Raw genomic sequence first — 16,044 nt, 5'->3', positions numbered from 1 at the left:
TGCCCTTATACCAGCAGTGATGGAATCCAATATATGCTGACAAGTGCAAGTTCTAGTTCACTTAATTTAGATTCTGGAAATGATTGTGTGATTCATCTGGTTTAGGGAACTCACATTTTAGACATGAATCATCAAAAAGAGCGTGTTAGTGTGAGTTGCTGAAATTCGTTGCTTGTGAATCCTCATTGGAGCATAAGGAGTAAATGGTTTCCATTACTCAAGAAAACTCTTTACAGTATTTACTTGTAGTAGTTTGTTTTGTCTTGGTTTGTTTATGCCTCTCATTCCATGCTCTACCTAGTGATAAATTGGTTTAGTCATTTGTCAGTCATGCATTGTAGTTAAAAATCTACTTTTTATAGTCACAGTTCTGCGCCTGTAATTGGGGAGAGCAGTGGTCTGATGACTTAAGTTCATTAATAATAGTGGGTTTTAATCATCTATAATCCCAAACTCCTGGGTTTTGCTTTTAATGAATGGAAAAATATTATTTAAAAAATTAAGTGACCCATTCTTCTGGTACTAAGCTATTAGAGGCTTTTATTTAGTTGAATGACTGACTAATGTACAGTAATTTCACGACTATAAGGCATACCGGATTATAAGGCGCATTTCCGGGTGTCGGCAAATTTCTGAACTTTTGCCGATATATAAGGCGCACTGGACTATAAGGCGCACTTTTTTTTTTTGCGGCGAGGATCCGCCGCTGGCTCCCCCGGCACGGTTGCTGGCTGAGGCCCCGCCTCCACCCGGCAGCCGCGGCACCGCGGGCCCCCCTGCACCTGGCAGCCGCAGCCGTGCCCACTCTGCTCGCGGCTCACACTTCGGGTTGGCAAATTTCCGAACTTTGTCCATATATAAGGCGCACCAGACTATAAGGTGCCAAAATTTTAGTCAAAAGGGTGCGCCTTATAGTTGTAAAATGACTGTAAATAATGTTTTATTCACTTACTGGTATTTTATGAGCACTCTATTAGCTTCATTATGCTTTCAACTTTAGTATCAAATATCATCCAAGTTCTTTAATAAATAAATAATACAGTTACAAAGAAGTTTTATAAAACTCTGAAACAGAGTTCTGGAAGAGGCTGTAAAATATCCAGTCTTGGAAATTTTCGAAAGGAAACCAAGCAGCCTGCTAACTCGAAAGTCAGATCCAGCTTTAAATTTGGAGCAGACCTTCAGAACTCCTTTCCAATCAGTTCTGCAAATCTCCTACTTCTTAAATACATCATTGGGTATTTTCTTTTGGGATTTATTTTTGGTTTGGTTTGTAACACCAAGGTGTATTGAGGGGTGGAAACTCATTTCTTGATGATTTCTTTTAAAACTACAATTCTAATAATAAAATGTATTAGTAAAAATTAGAATATTACGATTTTTTGAAATTCAGTGTGAAAGAGCTGATTTATTTTTTCTGAATTTGAGGTTAAAAATGACAAGGCCAAGTATCTTCAGGTCCTGCACTCATGTGTACAGAGCAAATAGAATAACTCTATCTTCTTCTCCACTTAGATATTTATGCAGGCATTTAGGCATTAATGTGGGGTTTTGCTATTTTCAAACTGCATACTGAATTAATCAGTCCTATTAACAACTTGCATACTGAAACTAGATTGTTGGGCAAGTCATGCCACTGATTATTTAATAATGGAGTAGAGTGAAAGAGTACATACAAACGATGCATCTTGTTTTCAAAACCTGAGAAGTTTTTTTTTGCTTTTACTGAAGGTACTGACTAGCCTCTATCCTGTATCTCAACAGTAGCAAGAAAAACACTCTCAAATGTAAGGGTGCAGTAAATCTAAAGAAGTGACTAGTAATGCAATTTACTTGTTCATATACATATAGATCCAATCATATAGGAAATATTAAATACACCTATGGACTTAAAATTATTACAAAATATATTAACCTTTATTTTGTAAGATATGTATATATACATGGTAAGTTTTGGGATAAAATCTGCTCTTTTGTATTCACTTTTCTTCCAGCTACATTCTGTTTGCACCACAAAATATATATCAAGATACAAGACTTCTGAGTTGATATGTGTATCTCAAGATAAATTTTTAAACTATGGTTTTAGCTGTTTAGTAGTAACAATGTTATAAAAATGTTAGGTATTGAAATAATAGCACAGATTGGAGATTTTAGAGGGTTGTTAAAATTAGATCTGTCTATTGCAGAAAGTTCAAAAACCCCCCTCATAATCTGGTGCTGATGTTAATTTTTTCTGGGTGCACTGATGGTAAGCATGTGCTACACTGCAGGGTTGTTCTTCAAACTACTAATAGTAAGTAAAGCAAAAATTACATAAAATTATGAAGAAAAAACCCAAGAACAAACAAATGAAGAAAAACCCACAAACTTCTGTGGACAGCACCATCATGATTCAGCATCTGAATGAACTTTACTCACGAAAAAATTTGTAGTAGCCTAATGAAAAGTACTTGCATTATTATCCATTGCTGCATTATATCAGAAGACTACAAAAGAAATTGTATTATACTGTGTATTTCTGTTATCAGTTCTTAAATTTAATTAAGGGGTAAGGAATCTCAGAATCAGAAAACAAAACAATGGAGGAATGAGAAGGGGAGGATTAACAAGCTACCGCTGCTGAATACAGGGTATGTATAAAACTCTCATAGCAAATGCTGGGTTCCCAGTATGTGTTTAAACAGGTTGTAAATGTCATATTAGTGTTCTGTTAGTATCAATAAAATCTTGCTATCACTTAGATCCTCACAATGCAGCTCTGCCACTAGGTGTCATGATGTGTATTTGGTGTGTAAGTTATCGACAATATGCAAGCTTACTACCAAAATTCACCTGGGCTCTGTGCTTTTAGAGTGTTCCTCCACTATGCTTGGGAATCACGTCAGGCTTCTTTTTTTTTTTTTTTTTTTTGCTCAGTACTGATCCGGCTTTGTATCAAGTAATAATTAAAAAATAAATCTCATTTAACAGCAGATACTGCAGGGAATATGAACTCTAGATTCATTCTGATCCTGAGTTACCTGTAGTTTCTTTGAATTACTATATTAAATTACTAAATTTGCTATGACTGATATTATAACTCTCATATCCATCATTAAAACTTAGTTGTATAGCAAAAAGATACAGATCTTTGCCCCCTCAAAAACTCTAATTTTGTTTCTGAGCCTGAGGAATTTTGTTACTGCAGGCTTGCAAATCAGGTAGGAAGATGATTGCTTCAAGATGTGGTGCTTCTACCTGACTTTTGCATAGGTTTAAAAATTCTTGGTTCGTTTTACTTGAGCCAATCTAGAAAACAGATTTTTCGCAACGTAAGTTAGATTGTGGATGAAACTCAGAAATCTTTTATAAGGAACAATAAACTTTTGATTGCTTAGAGATAAAGATTTGAATGTTATCTTTTTCCTGCTAAAGATGGTCAGAAAATAATTTCTTTTATTTCTCTCCTTTTTATTCGTCTATTAGTTTCCAATTTAAAGAAACACTTTAGACTTTAATCTCAATTTTAAATAAGCATTTTTTTTTTGTTTCTGCCTTTAAAAAAAATCTGACTAGTTCTGCCTTCTGTAAGGGATGTGCAAACCTGAAGCATGGCAACAAGATAAATATTTTTATGGTGGCAGAACCGAAGACGGTTGGTTCTGGTTGGAAAGGCACAGAAACAGCAATTTTATCTTAATGTGGCTTTCTGTGGCTGAGCCGTGGCACTGTGTAAGGAGGGAGGGTGTGTGCGCACCTGCGGAAGGAGGAGGTTTCAGTGATGCACCGTGGAACCTCCATGGCTGAACCTCCGGAGCTGCACGCCCTGGCCCTCGTTCCTGCAGCTTCCCTCCAGGCAGCAGCCAGCAACTGCATCAGTTATCTGCCCTGATTCTAGACATAAGAAAATTTTTACTTTAATCTTCTTTATGAGTTTTTACCTTTCCCTGAAAACAGGGAAAAGGTGAGAGGGGAAGCACGTTGAAGAGTTAGTGGTCCAAGCTGGAGTAAGATGAGTAACACGAGCTCGGCGAAATAAAACCAAGCCTCGTCTCTGGTGTGCTGTGGTGGCTGCCCGTTTCTGCCTGTATTTCTGGCAGCGCTTATTTTCTTTTTCCTTGCCTGGAGTCTCGGTGCCCGCTCTCTCCAGGCGCGCAAGGAGCGGTGCCGGCAGCGGCGCTCGGGAGCAGCCGAGAGGGGGCAGAGCTCACGCGCCAGGCCGATCTCAACCCCACTCACGGACCGGCACAGCCCCCGCGCCGCTGCTCTCCGCGCTCCCGGGTCGGGGCTTCTTCCTCCGCGGGGCCGAGGCCTCGCCGTGCGGCGAAGCGCGGCCCCGGCCTGGCGGGGGAAGGTGAGCTCAGGGTGCGGAGCCCGCCGGGGCTGGGGGCGGGCGGAGGGCGCAGGGCCCCGCGCCGCCGCTGGGGGCGCTGCGCGCCGCCGGGCCGGGCCCGGGGCCGGGCCGCGGACGGGGCCATTCGCGAGGCGGGCGCGGGGGGAGCGCGGCGCCGGGAGCGCTCGGGAAGCGCCCCGGGGGCGGCAGGCGCGGCGGGGGCGGCGGCGAGGGGGGCCCGAGGGGGGCTGCGGGGGGCGACGCCCGGCGCGGGGGCGGCGGGGCGGGGCGGCGGCGCCGGCAGGAGGGCGGGGGGGGCGCAGTGGTTGGGGCCGGCGGCGGCCGCCGCGGCGGCGGGGTCAGTTCTCTTTAGTGTTTGCCGATGTTGGAGGCGTCTCCAAAGTGTCCCCGGGAAGCAGGTAACCGGGAGGGAGGGAAGGGGGCGGCTTCAGCCGCGATGTCCTAGTCTCTGTCCTGGCTTCCCGCTCCTGCTGCCGCCGCGGCCGCTCCCGGGCGAGGGCTCCGCCGGCCCCCCGGCGCCCTCCGCCTCCCCGGGGCCGTGCGGGCTCTGCTGCGCCACGGCGCCGCCGGCCCGCTCCGCTCCGGCGGGGCGCGGCGGCGCCGACCCCGCCATCCGTCCCGGGGCCCCCGTCCGCCGCCAGCCGCCCGCCCGACGAGGGGCGCAGGAGGCGGGCGGGGGCACAGGTGGGCAGCGCTGCCGCCCCCGGGGCCGCGGGGGGGGCCCCTCCGGATCCCCTCCGGATCCCCTCCGGATCCCCTCCGCAGCTCGCCGCAGCTCCCCGCACACGGGTCCGGTCGCCGGCGGCGGTCGCTGCGCCAAGGCCGGGCCGCTGCCGGGCCGTGCGGCGGGGCCGAGCTCGGCGGGGACCGCGCCGGGCCTGCCCTGCCCCAGTCCTCGGGAAGGAGTTCTGTGCTACCCGAACTTGCTCCTCGTCCTGTGTCCCGCCCGGCCCTGTGCCGGCAAGCGGCCTCGGGGCGCACAGTGGGCGAGGGGTGCCCGGCACTGCCCGCCCGGTCAGCGGCGCGGACCTCACAGCTCAGCCGGCATGTGTTTGTTCGTGTGTGTTAGTCAGCCCTCTCTCTGCACGACTTGGGCTGCCCCCAAACTTCGGACAGGGCCCCAAACTTTGCCATCAGTGCTGGGCTCTCCCACTCCCAAAATGGATGTCGGCATCTCTCCCAGCGATGGGCAGCGGGGCCGTTTACCGGCCTTCGCCCAGCACGAGGGTTGGGGCCGTCGTTGAGGTGGGACCCGGAGAGACACCGCTCTAATGTTGCCTTGTCCAGGCTTCTCATGGGCTGGGCGGCGTTTTCCCAGTTCAGGTGTCTGGTGGGAAAAAGTTCATCTTGATAGCAGCCAGGCCTGGAAGTCACAGCCATGCCCTCCTGGGGAAGAGTGTGCTGCTTGGGCTTAGCTGCGAGAATTAATCCTGCAGCAAAGCTGTTTGCCTTGTGGCACTCAGGGTCCCACCTGACAAGTCAGTGATATCCAAGCGAAAAATTTCCCTGCAGTGTATCTGGTGTTGCCTTACGGCCAGCAAGCTGTTTCTGTGAATACCAAGACATAAGCTTCTCAAACCATGTTTGGAATGCTCCCTGTGCAACTACCGTGGTACTAAATAAAAGTTTTTGCTGTACGAAAGAGTAGATAAAGTGGTGCTGTTGTAGCCCCTCTCCTTGTGTGCAGTACTGTCTGGAACAGTACTGAGGGATGTGTATGAGTAACTGCAGTGTTGCAAGGCACAAGGAAGGCAGTTTGCTCTGCCGTAGCTTGGGGTGGTTGAACTGTGCTTCTGTCAGGGAGCATATGTTGCTGTATCTCACGCTTACCAGTGGCATCCAGCTGCACAGGAGTAAGGTCTTCCTAGGTTGTGTGGTAATTCCAGGTTAGCTGTCTTCACCAGTGAAGTAATACTAATGCATTTAAGCCATTTTCTAACTACATGAAGGTTCTGTATAGGCTTTGTTGTGACATTGCTGCTTATATAAACAGTGCCAGGCTGACAGATTTCTGAATGAAATCTTTTTTTTTTTCTAGAAAGTCAGCAGCAGTGTAAGATTTCCAGTACTGATTTCCAGCTGCTGAACCTTAGCTTTGACCTAGAAAAACTCAGAGAGAGAGATTTCTGCTCCTGCCAGTGTTTGCGAAGACTCCTATTGCTGCCAGCTAGGAACAGGATAGAGGCTGCCTGCTTGTTTGTAGTTTTTGAGGGGAAGGGACGATTCAGATTTTGTTGCCAATGCAGACAACTTTTCAGCCGTGTTACTTAGCTTGGGTTCTGCTCAGGCTGCTCAGCCTGGAGGCCAAAGTCTTTATGTGTCTTTTTGGTATCTTGTTCCCCATGAATTGTATCAAAATAATAATAAATTTGACTAATCTTAAATTCTGATTTAAGATAGTAGATTGTAAAGAAAATTTCCAATTTTACTTGCAGAAGAACCTGATCAGAGGTGTTTTAATGACTGGACCAAGTTTAAATAAGCATCTAACACCATCACCCTCTTCTTTGGGGGCAAAGGCTTGATTTTCTTTTGTAAACTTCACTCTAACTCTGGTTAACATTGGTGTGAATGTGGGAAGTAGATTGAATACTGTGTGTTTTATTTGTAAAGTGTCATGACAAATGACCTGGGGAAGGTTAGGCAACAAGCCATAGTGAAGCAGATCCTCCCATTCCAAGACTGGGTCTCTAGCCATTAGGAAAGGTGCACCTGTCATGCTCCATCTAGATGGTTTGTTTTGACCTACCCAAAATACGTGGCTATTGATTTGTTAGTTAGTCTTTGAAAACACTGAAAAACTCCCATCAATTATGTCCAGTCCTTCACCCCCAAATACATCTTCTTATGGTATTATTCCATTGGAGAGCTGGCCTTACAAAGGAAGTGTGTGGGTTTTAGTGCCATTTTTTTGCATATATTTGATAGATACGGGCACAGTTTTATTCTGATTGGAGTGCAAAGTATCTATTTCCTCATGAGGTGGTGGGGAAGGACCTAACATTGCATTTTTTCAGGGTAACTGAAACAACATTAACTTCTGCTAATGAGCCACAAGAGCTTCACTTTTCCTTCCACTGCTTACATTTATTTCCTATCACGGCTAGCAAAATCTACAGGAAAAGAGGCCCATCTTTTGGCAGAACCTATTATTTTGCATTTCTAATCTTTGTATCACACATAGCCTGTGTTTTTCACAAAGGTTCATGAATTCTCTCTCCTCTGAAAAGAAGAAGAGAAAGAAAGATGGGGTTGCATTTGGTTGAAGGGCATAAAGAGCACAAGGCAGAGATCCTTGGAGGCAGGTCAGTGAATTGGCAGGAAGGAAAGGACAGTAAACAAGGGGGAATGGAATTGGTGGGAGTGCATTACAAACTCTGTGAAGAGAGGCAATGGAACCTGTATGAAGTGTAGTTAACACACATATATAATAAATATATATATGTATTAAAAGTCAAGGGTTCTGCATTTTGGGTGTCTGCTCATTGTAAGCACTGAGTCACAATCACCATTATCCAAAGTGTGTTTGCATTAAAAGATCAGGAGTTCAGTAAGAATCTGAGAGATGTCTTCTCAAGCATTGTTCTGGAAAATATTTAGAATAAAAAAATTGCTTGTCACAACTCCTAATGGAAGGATGAATTTTGAAAAGCCATCTGTGGTAGTGTAACACTAAAGTAACATCTATGTAACTGCTAAAGTTTGTTCATCTGAGAGCTAGTGTTTTGTGGTTTGGGTTTTGTTTTGTGGGTCTTTTTTGTTAAACATGTAGTTTTTGGAGTATTTCCCAGTGATGAAATGTGTCATACTGTGTCATAGTCCATCTTTGCATTTGCTTTAGTCAACTATACATCTGTATAGTACAACAGTAGAATGTTACCAATTTATTTCTATTTAACCAAATAAAATCAAATTATGAAATTTAAATTTTTCCTGTTAAATAGCACTTTTTTCATATTTAATTACTGATATTGTCACTCCACTATGCTTCTGTATCCCCATAATCTTGTAATTTAGTCACCATTAAAATGATGGGAGGGGACACTTTTTAGATTGGTAGACCTCAGGCTTTGAGCACAGATCCCTGTTAGTGTTTGGAGAGGTCCCTGGTTATACCAGCAGCCAATTTTTATATCAAGTATATGGGTTAACATCCTATCCTTAGATTCTGGGAGAAGTTAGCTTACTAAGATTTTTTTTTTACCATAGTAGCACATGCTCACTTGAGGGATATATTTACAGTCTCAGCTTCTGAAAACTTCCAAAGGATCACAGTGGTGCCACTTCCATTTCACTGCTTGCCAGCTTTGGGAAGGCTGTTTTGCCTCCAGGCTAAAGGAAACGTTTTTGAGAGTAACAGACCAGATTTTCTTGGAAAGTTTCTTGTAATGAAAATGGTCACCTGTAGGATCAAGAAAAGAGATGAGTAACCTAATTTTTATTGCTGTTCTTAGTTTCTTATTTTTTGCACGTTAGGTATTTGTGGTTCCCAGATTCTCCTGCAATGACCCCAGTTAAAAAAAAACAGCATTATACAAATATAAGGAAATACCAGTATGCTAAATGTGCAGATTGATATCAGTAACTGGAATTGTCTGGATAAGTAACTGTCTGAAAGTGATAGAGAACTTTTTCCATGTCAGATGACACATCCATGCAACTGGTACATTTTGAAGGCTGAAATCAAGATAATGTCATTCCCAAGGTGGAAATACAGGCCTGGTAGAGGGCAGCGTTGGGTCACTTAGGAGCCTATCCAGTTGTTCTGATACAAACAAAATAATAATGAAATAACACTTGGCTGTAGCTTTGGCTTTGTTAGACAAGGTAAGAACAAGAAACAATCTAAAATTTCATGTTAACTGTTTATTTGTTTTACTTTTTTCCCCTTCTGCTGGTCCTTCTTTAGTCATGGATGCTTTTTTCTTTCCAGATTGTGGAAAATATTTTCTCTGCTTTTTGTTTCAGGCTTGTGTCTCTGATAGTGTTTAAACCTACCTGCTTTGAAAAGTGTTTAATGTGTGATGGCAGTGTCCATTCAAGAGGGTGATTTGCTTAAGATATATATCTAAGAGACATTCCTTTTGTACCTGTTTAGGACCTGGGAATTGTAATGAATTACAATTTCTTCAAAACCCTTCTGACTTTCTGAGAATTCAGTGCAAGACGCTTCCTAGTCTTGTATTAAATGAGTGTCCAGCTTCTGCATAGCAGCTAAGGCTGTCTCATCTTTGTGAAAGGGAATGAAAAGCTTGTCCTGGATCAGAGTCAGTTAAAGCGCTCCCCGTTTTTTCAGAGGCACGTCTCAACATTCTGTCCTAGCTGAATCCACTGGGTTAGGTATGGGGTTTGAGCTTTTCAGAAGGGAGAGTGGCCCACATAATTGTTTCTTCGCCCCTTTTCAACTGACCAATTATTATTACTTGGGGCCTTAAGCAAGTGAAAACTGATTGAAGATGCCAGGACTGGATCAATTTTCCATGGACTTGATGGAGTTGCCATTCATGAGGACATTCTGGATCTGGACTTCCAGGCAATTATAAGTATTTGACAAGTCCCCCAAAAGAATTTAATATTTAATTAAATTCTTCAACTGTTACATTACAAGGTTCTTCTGAGACTGGCCATTCCACAAATTACTGTCAGTGGCAGATCACCAGAGGAAGTGGCTTTGGAGGTCTTTTCTCTTTCCAGGGTGCCATTAAACTACCTGTAAAACTTTATCTCCTTCTCTGGTTCTCAGATCACTGCAATCAGAGACCCTTGATACTTTGTAACACAAGTTACAGTAGGTATGAGAACAATGGCTGCTGTAGGTGGTGAAACTTAAGTTATTAAATGTATGTAAAGTATTTAAAAGAAATGTAAACATTCACTTGCCCTGGATTTGAAATAGTTTCCTTTCTTGGATAAGTAATAATTTGAATATTTTCAAGGTTTTTGAACCAATCCTGTGGTCTCTAGTAATTTTGACATTAACACCAAAAAAATTGATTTTATTTGCTGTCATTGCAAATACTGACACTGTTTACCTTTGCTCAGGTATCTCATAGCTGACAGGAGCATGGGACAAGTATACCTGATATATCCCCAAGATAGGGCAAGACAGAGCATTGGAGGTGAACAGGGTTAGCTGAGGCAGTTCTATTTCTGGGGCCTGCTCTGTTTTTTGAATGTGGTGTCTTTGTTGTTGTGCTGGATTGCAGATCTGTTCCACAGTTCTGGGGTCAGCACTTCTACCTGAGCTTCTACTGTGTCTCATTGCAACCTAGATAGACTTTGGAGGACCCTTGGGCTAGGAGCACAACCCTTTGTTAACAAGGAACATCCATTTTTGCAGGGGGTTAGACTGTATTAGGCATATTGGCACACCTTCTTTCAAAGATCCTAGAAATGGACTTCTTTTTCCCTTTTGAAGTGCTCTTTTTTAAATTCGATTTTGATTTGCAAGGTAAAGAGCAAAAGTCTTAGTAGTGAACAGAAGTGTTAGCTCCCTGCAAGTTCAAAAGCAAGTTTGTTCTTTTACACTAGTTTAGGGTGGTGCCAGAGCCACAAAAGCTGACTTTACCCTGCTGAGTCTAATGACCCTGGAGTCCTGAAAGTGCAGTAAGTGGTAAGAAAGACATTCCTTTGAAGGGCAGCTCAGAGCATGATCCACCCATCCATCCTCTAGGTGGTCGTCAGCCTGTGATGTTACAGCATTACCATTCCTAATAAATGCAAACTTTTTCACTTTTGCTCAATTCCAGGTACTCTTTCCAAGTATTTTGAATAATTTCATGTTACCAGTGCATCAGCTTGCACTTTAAGCCACAGTTATCCTTTGTTTTATTTCTGACTTTATCTGCGTAAAAATACTTGAGACATTTCCAAATTTTAATTCGGTTTGTTTACATTTTTTTTCCTGTAGTAGTTAAGCTTATAACTTCCTTTGGTCTGGGGGAACAAGTTATGCTGAATCATCAGCTGTACAGATGAAGGTCTCTTATTTGCTATTTTATGATGTATCCTACTTAGTGTTCCTAAACACTAGTACATAAGTTGGAGGAAAAAGCCTGGTTTTGTTGTGCTGGGTCTGTGCCCTCACAGTGTGCTCAATTTGAAACAAATGTCTCTTTACCAGCACTCTTCTTTTCTGTTGTTCATTGTTACTTTAGTATCCTCCTTACTGATTCAACTCCAGAAACAACTTTCTGCCATCCTGCTAGTTGTGTGTTGCCTTTGTGCTGCAGCTGAATTTGTAGCAGGTTTTTAGTGTTCAGTTAATATTTAACATTGATCATGTAACCAGTTTTTCTTCAGTGTTTTCTGCCTTTGCTAACTCTGAGAGATCTGTTAAGTATGCCACTAGGGATTTTTGCCGCTAGGATTTTCTTCCTCATCCTGGATTGTCAAAATCTTCTATAATCAGTAGTTTCTTCCAAAGATTTATTTATTTTACTTCCAAAGTGATTTATTTGACTATACTTCATTGTGCAACTTCATAATTTCTGTCCGAAGCAAGGCTTAGGACAAGGAATCAATAGGCTATTACTGTCCTGGTGAAGTTTGTTGGGTTGTTGATGATTCTTTTCATTCTCAGGATATTTAAGGAGTCTTTGATAGCAGCTTGCTGCATGTGACTGGATGTGTTAGCTCCTTTGGTTTTCTCTTAAGCTGTCCCAGGCACATGTCTTCCCATCTTTGTTGGAATCCAGTGTTGGTTGCCCCATGTCACCATAGGGTCTGTAGATTTGTCCACTTCCTTAATTTTTGGACTCTGTTTCTGCTGTTGTTGAGCCAGGCCCCTGTCATAAATTTTGCAAGATTTCTAGATATTGCCTCCAAGCATAGCATCTTTAAACTTAATTTTCTACAGTTGAAAACTTAGATTTTGTGCTTATCTTCAGTCAGAGCACTTGGTAGGCCCAATCCAATAGTCAAGAATTATTTTACCTTCATTTGTTGGCTGCGGAGAACTGCACTTAAAATAGGGAGGAGGCTTTATCAAACCAGTGTGGAACTCCTGATCTCACAGGAACTGTGAGCAGAGGACCAATCCTGTCCCGCAGGGAGCAGGGGGCTAGTCTCTGTATGAACAACATTATCTTATAACCAACGATTCAAAAACTGTCTATGGAAGAGTTGAGAGAAGGGTGAACTCCAGGAATGTTTCAGGAACAGAAGGCAATTTGACCCCAGCTGTTTCTGGGAGCTGCAACTTCTTGGAAACTGTATGAGACTTCAACGTGGGCATTTATCACTTTAGCTGTCAAATGCAGTGTTTTTATTTAAATACACTCATGGAGAACAGGGAAAAAAAAAAAAGGCATACAAACCAGAATTTCGTCTACTTCTAACAATAGATTGCAACACCTGTTGCTTTGTCCGCTGAAACCGCCTTCTCTAAGGATCTTGTAGCTGTTAATTATAGCTAGCTGACTACAGTATGAGGAGGGCTGGTAGCAGGAGCTGTAACTTCCTTTCAAAGAAAAAGGTATGTTTCTGCTACTTCACCAAATTTACTACTTCAAATTATTGAGAACTAGTTTGTCACAGGCAGTCAAGGAAAACTGAGATGATTTTCTGAATTCCATTAATAAAATGCAATGTCTAGTTAGGGATTGAAGTCACTAAGTAATTTTTGCCTGCTTCAGAACAAAATAACAGTTGGAGGGATTTCTTAGAATATGTTGTAATTAAAAATCAGTCAAACCTATTGGTGATTTTAGGAATGTAACTACTACTTGTCAGAAAATTGGGAAAGAAGTGCAGCTTTTGGAAATATACAGGAGAGAAATTTCAAAATAGTAGTTAAATCAGAAACTAGATTCTTGGAAGCACGTAGATTGGACTTCGGCAAATAAGGAGCCAATTACAGCTTTGATGCAAGCAAGTCTGTAACCTCAGTGTGTCAAGTCTGAGTCGTGTTTCTTTCATTGCCTTAATCCTCTTCACTTTTAAGCTGATGATTGATTGTTAAACTAGTGGCTTAAGCTTCCCTTCTATTCAGCTATTTTTCTTCAGGAAAGCTGACTAACTTATTTTTGTTTAATGTAAGGTGAATGTGAGTTACCTGTAACTGGAGTCAGATGGTATGATGACCACTTAATCTTTTTAAAAGTGTTACAGATATGACATTGTATCACAGAGTGTCAGGGGAGATACAAGTTTCCAGTTTTCAAGAAGTCATAGGTAGTTCGTAGTCACAGTAAGGGAGAGAGCTGAAGAGTTACAATACTGGACAGCCAGCTCTTGTGCTTTGGGTTAGTGCTTGCTCTCAGGGGCAGTAAGCAAATACAAAAAGGATATTACCTCTAGTGTTGGGTAGTGTTTGTGTCCTGCCTCTGATCTGTAAGGCACTATAGCCACCTATAAGCTAGTTTTTGAGATCTACCTCAAACCATGGTGAGTTTTGGATGAGGAAAGCCTCCCACAAAGAAGGCTCTGATGATCACCTTGCTGTTTCATGAAGGAGTTTCGCATTTTCTTCCCTGTAGTAGTTCAGGATATCTTGGCTGGGTCAAACTGATGGCTGTGTCTGAACCAATATTCTGTCTGGATGGTTGAGAGTCTCTTCTGAGCTTAAAATTTGTGGCACTGTGAGAACTGGGTTAGCTTGTACTGGCTGTTGGAAAATTCCATGGCTTTTATACCACCTTCTCTGTTTTCTGGACAGGAGCAATAAATTGAGAGAGACATTCTGATGAGATTATCTTAATGTAGCAAACATTTATATAAACCAGACTGATTTTTCTCCCTTGGGCTTTGGGTTATAAACAGGTTGAAATGTTTTGAAATGCCATACTGTCTCAGTTTCAGATTGGCTTTCTTTATCGTTTCATTTTCTTCTGGCATTGAAATCTTCAAGTTGATAATCTGATGGATGTCCCTTGCCATTTTAATACAGAATAGCAGTCCTTTTTCACATCATTTTTCTAGATGAATATTTTCATCTAGACTGAAGTTTCTCTACTTAGGACCTCTGTTTCATGTCTGTCTGTGAAGTCTCTACTTGAGTCTTTGAGTGGCTGTCTGGTATACACAGCATCTGACTGATTTCTCTGTTAGAAAAGAAAATTAGCCATGTGTGCAGTCTGGGGTCGTTAGTTTTACTGTACCCAGTAAGATGCACTGTGGCCTGAGTTGCTCTTTTCTCAGCTTTTTCATGTCAGCCTTGCTGTTGCCAGGGAAGCAAGGGAAGAATTGCATTCCTGCCTGTCAGTATGCTCCACTTTCTGTTAAGTTTCCCTTGTTACAAGTTTTCAGACTCTTGCTCATGCAAATGTGCACAATTGCAGTCAGTGCCCTAACCCCTGCATTTTCCATCATTCCCTACAAAAAGACATGTCTCTGCAAGGGAGCTTATTGCCTTCTGTAATTGTGTCTGTTAGTTTTAGCAACATCCATGATCACGTACTTGTTGAAGACAAGTTTGGCAGTAGACTTTGGGTAGGATTGTTGCCTGTATTTTGGCATCTTGTGCAGTTTGAGACACTAAGTTACCCTGTCTGCTTCTCAGCGGCATCCTAAATTGGAAACCTACTTGTTGATCACCTTGAATAACTCCCTGAGTCTGCTGGCTGTGCTGGCGGCTAGTGTAATACATTTCTTTAAATACATACACACATTATTGCCATTTCATTGTCTCTTCATGTCAGAGTTTATCTGAACTGCCTGCCACATGCAATGTCAGATGTGGCTTGAGTCTTCAGAGAGAAAGTCTGCTTCCTGAAGCTGACGGAATAGGCAGGTATCCAAATGTGGTATCTCAGGACATCTCAGCTGGCATTGTGTATTGGATCTGTAAAAGACTATAGTGGGTTGACCTTGGCTAGATGCCAGGCACCCACTAAAGCCACTCTCTCACTCTCTTCCACAGCTGAACAGGGAGAGGAAATATAATGAAAGGTTCATGAATTGAGATAAGGACCAGGAGAGATCACTCACCAAATGCCATCATAGGCAAAACAGGCTCTAATTAGAGATATTAGCTGAATTTATTACTAACAAGATCAGAGCAGGATAATGAGAAGTGAAATAAAACCTTAAAACCACCTTCTTCCTACCCCTCCCTCCTTCCCAGCTCTATGTTCTCCCCCAGCAGCACAGGGAGGCAGGGAATGAGAGTTACAGTCAGTTCATCACCTGCTTTTTCTCCTGCTGCTCAGGGAGAGGAGTCCCTCCCACAGGACATAGTTCTCATAAGCTTCTCCAACATAAGTCCATCCCACGGGCAACAGTCTTCCCCAGACTGCTACAGCATGGGTCACTGTTCCATGCAGTGCAATCCTTCAAGGACAAGCTGCTCCAGCATAGGAGCAGTGCCCCTCTCTCCACAGGTCTCCCATGGGCTCACAGTCTCCCCTCAGGTATCCACCTGCATGGGGAGGCATGGGGTTTCTTTACTGGCTGCAGTCAGATCTCTGCATCCCCATGTGCTGCAGGGGCAGAGCTGCTTCACCATGGCCATCACCATGGGCTGCAGAGGAATCCCAGCTCTGGTGCCTGGAGCACCTCCTGCCCTCCTTCTGCACTGACCTTGGTGTCTGCACACTTGTTTCTCTCACATATTCCCACCCTGCTCTTCTCTGCCCAGTTACAACTGCACAAGGACTTTTCTTTCTTCTTCTTAAATATATTGGAGGTATTAACACCACATCAGTTTTTGGAGCTGCCAGGGGTTGGCTCTGCTGGACACAAAGGAAGCTTCTGGCAGGTTGTCACAA

At 43.2% G+C, this 16,044-nt stretch overlaps 1 protein-coding gene across 3 annotated transcripts in view; it reads left to right on the top strand.

Annotated features, from left to right (window-relative positions):
- Positions 1 to 4,633: 4,633 nt before the first annotated feature.
- The window catches only part of STAU2 (staufen double-stranded RNA binding protein 2), a 173,601-nt gene continuing 162,190 nt past the window's right edge, over positions 4,634 to 16,044 (top strand). For 2 of the 3 annotated variants that reach the window (XM_033074603.2, XM_033074587.2), the window contains exon 1: positions 4,634 to 4,734. The gene's annotated coding sequence lies outside the window, so the exon portion shown is untranslated. The remainder of the gene's footprint in view (positions 4,735 to 16,044) is intronic. The other variant, XM_033074596.2, reaches the window with a different exon arrangement.

The sequence above is a fragment of the Catharus ustulatus genome, chromosome 1 (assembly GCF_009819885.2).
Source record: "Catharus ustulatus isolate bCatUst1 chromosome 1, bCatUst1.pri.v2, whole genome shotgun sequence".
NCBI classification, from domain to species: domain Eukaryota; kingdom Metazoa; phylum Chordata; class Aves; order Passeriformes; family Turdidae; genus Catharus; species Catharus ustulatus.
This window is presented reverse-complemented; position numbering and strand designations above follow the sequence as displayed.